General features: G+C 40.0%; 1 non-coding gene across 1 annotated transcript; it reads left to right on the plus strand.

Moving 5' to 3' along the window:
• Positions 1 to 1902: 1902 nt before the first annotated feature.
• LOC141636570 (small nucleolar RNA R71) lies at positions 1903 to 2007 on the plus strand. The gene has a single exon (XR_012541176.1). It is a non-coding gene; the product is annotated as a small nucleolar RNA R71 (small nucleolar RNA).
• The last annotated feature ends 4978 nt before the right edge of the window (positions 2008 to 6985 follow it).

Here is a 6985-nt window from a genome sequence, read left to right on the forward strand (position 1 = left end):
TAAGGGTCAATAGAAGAGAGGGAATTGCAAGGCTGAGCTTGCATGGGAGCACATCGGGACTTAGACTGATGGAAAATTAATTCCTCGTCCCCAACCTGGAAGGTCAATGTCTTGCCCCCGACGTCTATCACTGCACGGGCAATGAATAAAAATGGCCTCCCTAAAATAATAGGGGTATGTGTATCTTCGGGGATGTCAAGTACAACGAAGTCAACGAGAATAAAGAACCTCCCGATCTTAACAGGTATGTCTTCTATGACACCTAGTGGCCGTGATATGCTACGGTCGGCCATCTGAACAGTCATATTTGTGCAATTAAACTTTGTCAAACCAAGTCTCTTAGCCAGAGACAGCGGTAAGACACTCACGCTAGCGCCAAGATCACATAACGCGTTATCAATCAAATGGGTACCAATATGACACGGAATCAAAAAACTACCCGAATCTGACTGTTTGGGAGGTAACTTATTTTGAACTAGGACCGTCCCTACCTCGGTCAAAGCTACCGTCTCATGGTCGTTAATGTGCCTCTTACACGATAAAATTTCTTTCATAAATTGAAGGTAAGAGGGTACCTGTGTCAGCAGTTCGGCGAATGGCACAGTGACTTGCAAGCTTTTCAGGAGTTCGACAAATTTGCCGAATTGTTGATTAGCCTTAGTATTCTGCAAATGCCACGGGAAGGGCACCGTGATGGGTATCTCGAGTCCCTTGTTCCTTTATTCCAACGTGTCAGCCGGATCAAGCTCTAAATCCTTCGAACAGGACTTCTTTCCTCTCGAACGAGGTCTTTCAGGCGATGTTTCACTCGATCGACCAGAAATATCATTCGATCGAGCAGATTCTTCAGCAAATTCACTCGATCGAGTAGTTTTGTTTACTCGATCGAGTACTTCTTTTTCCTGTTCACTCGATCGAGTAGAAATTTCACTCGATCGAGTCCCTTCTTCAGCAGTTTTACTCGATCGACCCCCAGAAATTAGTCGATCGAGTACTTTCTTTGTCGTCAGCTCTTTTTCTTCGACAGAACACTGCTCATCAGCCGTAATTACCTTCCCCGGGTCTGATTTCGGTCCTTCATATGAATAACTGCTCCTCAAATTGATTAAATTCACCGTCTCATGTGGATTCTTATCGGCTTGTGACGGTAAATGTCCCGGTTTCCTTGTGGACTGATTCGCGGCTAACTGGGCAACTTGAGTTCCAAGTGCCTTGATAGATGCATCTTTTTGTTGATCACTCAGCTGCCACTGCTTTGTCAAACACTGCAACATCGTCTTCAACTCACCTAGCTCACTTACCCCACCAGAGGATGATGCACCTTGATTAAGTGTAGGAAAGGAAGGAGGCTTCTGAAAGCTTTGTTGAGCCTTATGAGGAGGGACATATGGCTGCTGCTGCGGAGGAGGAGGGGTAGGATTGAGCACATTTTGACTTACCCACCTCAAATTGGGATGGACTACCCCTTGGTTGTTATAATAGGAACCCCCCCCCCCCCTTGCCTGTATTGTTGAAAAGCAAGGACCTGTTCCTTCTCCGTAAGACAGCCAACAATAGTGTGACCGTCGTTGCTCCCACACCTCTCACGTGTGACAGTCTCCCCTCTAGTAAGCAAATGGTCCGTCTGAGGCTCCCCAGCAGAATGCAGCTCCAACTTATCAAATTTAGCATTCATGACTTCCAGCTGAGCCACTACTTGCTTATCGACTGCATGAATTGTTCTAATACCGTCCCTCGTGTTTCCATACTCAGCACAGTGGGTCGCCATCTCTTCAATAAGAGCCCATCCCTTATCATCGTCGGTGTTCTTTTGAAATCTTCCGTTGGATGATGCATCAAGTATGGCTATGTGATCATCGTATAGCCCATTGTAGAACTGATTGGACAGGAACCACGGATCAAAACCATGGTGAGGAATAGACCTCACCAATCTCTTGAAACGGCACCAAGCTTCATAGAAAGTTTCATCCGGTGCCTTTTTGAAACTTGTGATCTTGGCCCTCGGCTGATTAGTGCGCTGCGGAGGAAAATATCTCTTATAAAAAGCAAGAGCAAGGGTCTCCCAGTCTGTGACACCCGCGGCCATGCGGTCCAAATCAGTCAGCCACTCCCTGGTTGAGTCAGTCAAAGAAAAAGGAAACAGAACCTCCTTAATCTTGTCTTGAGTTACCCCCTTTGTGGCGGGGATAGTAGAACAGTAGTCCGTAAAGACCTCCATATGCTTCCTCGGGTCTTCGGCTACCACACCTCTAAACAGATTTCTCTCCACCAGATTGATATAGGACGGACGAATGTCAAATGTATTCCCATCCTCAGTCTGGAGATTGAAACCCTTTGGAATTGATGATGCTTTAGGCTCCGAATGACTGGCAATGTTCGGCATATTTACTGGTTGGTTTACAGAACTAAAAGTGTCTTCTTCAAACGATGGATTTTCTGTAAAAAGGAAATGTTGAAGTTCGGGTTAGAAAGTACTCAAGGCTTCCTTTCGTGATTCTCTTTGCAGACGGAGTTTATGCCTGAACAACCTCTCTGGTTCAGAATCAGCTGAAACTAACTCCAACCTATGTGACCTGGGCATACACAACACTGAAAGAAAATGAATAAGAATTGCCTCAAGGAATAAAAATTCCCTGAGACGGATAAAATAAACGAAACAAAGACAGATAGGGCAATTGCCTCCCCGGCAACGACGCCAAAATTTGACAGGGTTGTCGTGTACCTATCAAAAATAACTAACTAAACTAACTATATAGCAAGGGAAGTCAGGTCGATCTCCTCAGGGAGGCAAAATATCTGTAAGTGTCCGTCTATTTGGTCACATGTGGGGGGGGGGGGGGGGAGGGGTTGTAATTTGATTTCCTAAACTAAAAGCTTTAAGGCAAGAGAAATAAGGAAAGAGCAATTAAGGTAGAAAATAGAAATTAACTATCAATAGAGAGGGGACATGTCAGAATTTCGGTTCACTACGGTAGTCCAGTGACTCAACTGTAAACAACTTAGATAAATTACTGCGAGACGGATATGGAAAGGTCATTCCGGTCCACTTTCTACCCTAGACTCCCACTAACTTAACTTCCGTCCTCGTAAGGGTAGTCTACTGTTTATAGCAGGTCTATTTAGTCCAATATTCCGATCCAGGATTAAATTTAACCAGATTAAAAAGGTGACTCAGAAGCGTGCACTCAACTAAGTCGGTAAATACAGTAATATTGCTATGGGGACAGAATCTCACAAATAATTCATCCAACTTATTTACTACATGGTCACATTTCTACCGCAGATTCCCTAATCCTAACATGAAACAGATTAGCTACTCATGCTATCAGTATCGTCAAAACTAATAACGATGAATAAACTAATATTAAACATGATGAGACAATAATAAAATTGCATAAAAGGTAATTAGGGCAGAGAATTAAATGACGCAAAACAAACAATTAAGATGAATGAAAGAAAGATTAATATTAAAAGGGAGAAAGAGATTACAATCGCAAGAATCCGGCGTAAAGAACAAACAAATCCGATCGAGAAAATCCGAAAGCAAAATTTACAGTTGAAGGAAGAAACGTAACGCAATCTTTTTACTGTGAAGATGAATGATAAGATAAAACTTGGATAGATTAGATACTAATGACCTAGTTATTATGCGCTTAAATAGAAAAACTACTAAGTCCATAAGCTAAAACACGTTCACGGACTAATTAAAGTCCATAAAAGCCAAAACCACTCGATCGAGTAGTCTGAAACCACTCGATCGAGCATTTCTCCAAATAATCTACTCGATCGAGTAGAATTGTTACTCGATCGAGTAACCTCTAATTCCAGCGCTTCTTGATCGAGCATAATACTACTCGATCGACCAACTAATGCCATAGAAACCACTCGATCGAATGGTAAAACAGCTCGATCGAGTATTCTTCCTCCAAAACACCTCAAACTCGTGACCGACTGTCTCGTAGACCGTTCCTTCACGCATCCCAATGCAAGATCTCACTCTGGAAAATCTCGTCTCCTCAAAATGCATGCAAAAAGGACGAAAATGGTACGATTCCACTACTTTTACGTTCATTCCTACAAAACGGACAAAACGAACCAAAGTAGCCAATTCGGGGCAAAATGCAATATAGACAGTACGAAAGTACATAGAAATACGTGCTTAAATAAGCTAAAAAGATTATACAAAATGCACGTATCAACATATTCTACTGGTAATTCTAGTTTGTCAACTGGTTATTGTCTACGTTAAATCTCAAGTATATTTATAGATTAACTGTTGAATTAAAGATAACAAGAACTCCCTATCTTCTCTTAGATTACAACCGACCTGAACTAAGCCTAGACCGATTCTTAACTAACAGACCGACGTAAGTTTGTCACACCCTACTAAAGACCGGATTAGAAGCATTATTGAACCAAGAAGACATCATTAATCCAATTAACCGTTTAGTGTCGTCACTACCTAAAGATTAACTGACCAAATATTACTCCTAACTTAAACTAACCCCAATTGCAGAGATTAATCCAAACTAAATGCTACTCGGATTATGCGACTCGAACTAAGCCATAATCACACAATTAGCATAGTTAATAATCTCAGACCATAATAAGATAACAAATTATAAACTGAACATTGCAACTCACGATTAAAACGAGTAAAAATTCGGATACAAATAACTTAAAGATTAACAATAAACAACCAACGGTTTCCAATACTAGAATTAATCAACGAAAATAAGCCATAAATTGAATACAAGAGAGGTAGAGAGAACTTAATTACTACCCGGAATCCGTCGCACAAGATGTCGCACCTCCAATTGAGCTAGAATGCTCCCTTACACCGCCGTGTACTAAGACTACGCCGGAGTACCATCTTCTACTGCTCTCACGACCTAATTAGATCTCAAATCGTCACTCTATATCCCTCAATATACCTATAAATTATATATGGGTATTCGCCTCCGCCGCTTCCCCTGTTTTGATGGAAATCATCGGTATTTATACTTATCACGATCCGTGTTTAGGATAGATTCGGGATAAATTTTGTAAGGAATAGGATAAATTTTGGATATAATTTTGGGGTGAATTATTGAAAAGATAGAATTTGGAGAGCATCGGGAGAGCTGCATTTTCCATCTTCGAACTTGGTGCGTCTTTTCCTGTAGCTTCTATTCTTATTGTTCTCCTGCTTCTTTATCTTGCTTTTGTTCATATGGACTTGGAAATTAACCCACGTGCAATGTAAATGAATGGTCTCAACTTATCCATTAGTTACGCAAAGCCCATATAACTTTGGTCCACATCGTTCATTATCTGTACACTCCGACCCATAATTCCTCTGATTATAACCTGCTAATACCAAAATGCACTCAATTAGGCCATTTATCATATTGGAATAATATTTCTGTGATTTTAGCTTAGAACTAACAAATGTTTAATAAATACATCGATTAACGTAATAGGCGACCAGAAAAGTATATAAAACAAGGGTGTAAATATGAGTAAATATCGTCTTATCAAATTCCCCCACACTTAGCTTATTGTCGCCCTCGACAATGACAAAACATATGCTATGAAGAAGTATCAACCTCAAAGATTTTAGACTTAACCAAACAAGTTTATCGATGACAAACTAAAACTTTTTTATAAATCATTTTATTTAAGTTGGTGAGTCAACGTTAAACATATTTGTAGTTAGATTAGAAAGCAACATATACCAAATTTTCCCTCCACTTCAAACTATACAACCAACTAATTAGCCAACATAAATATTTTAAACCGCTTCTATATTTCAATGATAAATAAATGCATTAGCCAGACACTCGGTCCAACTATCTTCGTGCGCATGTGCAAGTGTATTGACTCATAGAGGAGTGGTTCGGCAGTTTAAGGTCCTAGGGAAAGGGAATTTACTTTCTGTACATTGTACGAGGATCGTTCTCCCGAGCATTCAAATGTATCCGTCATACCTCAATTAACTTACCACTATAACACACATCCACCACTACATCATTCACGTTTTTTTCTTTCATTTTTTTCTCTTTTCATCTTTTTTATTTTTCTTATGTTTTGACTTTTCTTATGTTTTTTTTTCAATTTTTTTTCCTTTTTTTTCTTTCTTTTGAATCTCCACCATCCACATTCCGTACCCGTGGATATATCCAGTGTCCCTTATAGCGAGCTTTCGACCAATGGATCCCGCCCATCTGGACAAGTCATTAGGCATTCTCCCAATACATTGATTGGGTTCCCCTAAGGGTCTAATCACTCGGGCACCGGATAGAATTGAGGTCAAGAACTTAAAGAGGGAGTCACCTATGAAAGTAAATTAGTTAATAAGACCGGCTTACGCTCCCACATTCTAGAGTCAATGAAAAGTGTAATAAAGATAGCCAAAGTTTATAATTCTAATTTAAAGGAGACTTAAAATATGCATGTCACTTAATTAATCAATCCAAGTTCAAAATGGAGGAAAAACTCATGTATACACGACTTCAAAACGTTTTTTTTAATAGTATACTACTAATATTAGTGAAATTTTCAAAAATTATTAGATTAGATCTTGTCGTCGACTCTCTAGTCTAGTTAGTCCAATAAAAACAAGGTCTTTTTTACTTGTTAAGTAACAATTTCTGACCAAATTTTGACAGCACCTCCCCTAAAAACGGACATATCCAAAAATTTTAAAACCTGTAAAACATATTAAAGACCAATGGCCACCCGCCAACTCCACAAGTTTCATCACAATTTACCTCTCCCCCATACTTAAATTCGACATCGCCCTCGATGTTCCAGCATATATAAATTCAGTATATACTAAAAAGAAAAGGGAAGAAGAACTTAGCGGATTCATGTGAAGCATTCACAGCAAGATGCTCCAGGTTTGTAACATTTTGTCACGGCAGCCAAGTAAGCTCTCAGTACAGAAAAGTATAGTAAGTACAGACCGGTACAACAAGGTGCCCATTAGTTTGTGTCAGCCTCC

The sequence above is a fragment of the Silene latifolia genome, chromosome Y (genome assembly GCF_048544455.1).
Source record: "Silene latifolia isolate original U9 population chromosome Y, ASM4854445v1, whole genome shotgun sequence".
Classification (NCBI taxonomy): domain Eukaryota; kingdom Viridiplantae; phylum Streptophyta; class Magnoliopsida; order Caryophyllales; family Caryophyllaceae; genus Silene; species Silene latifolia.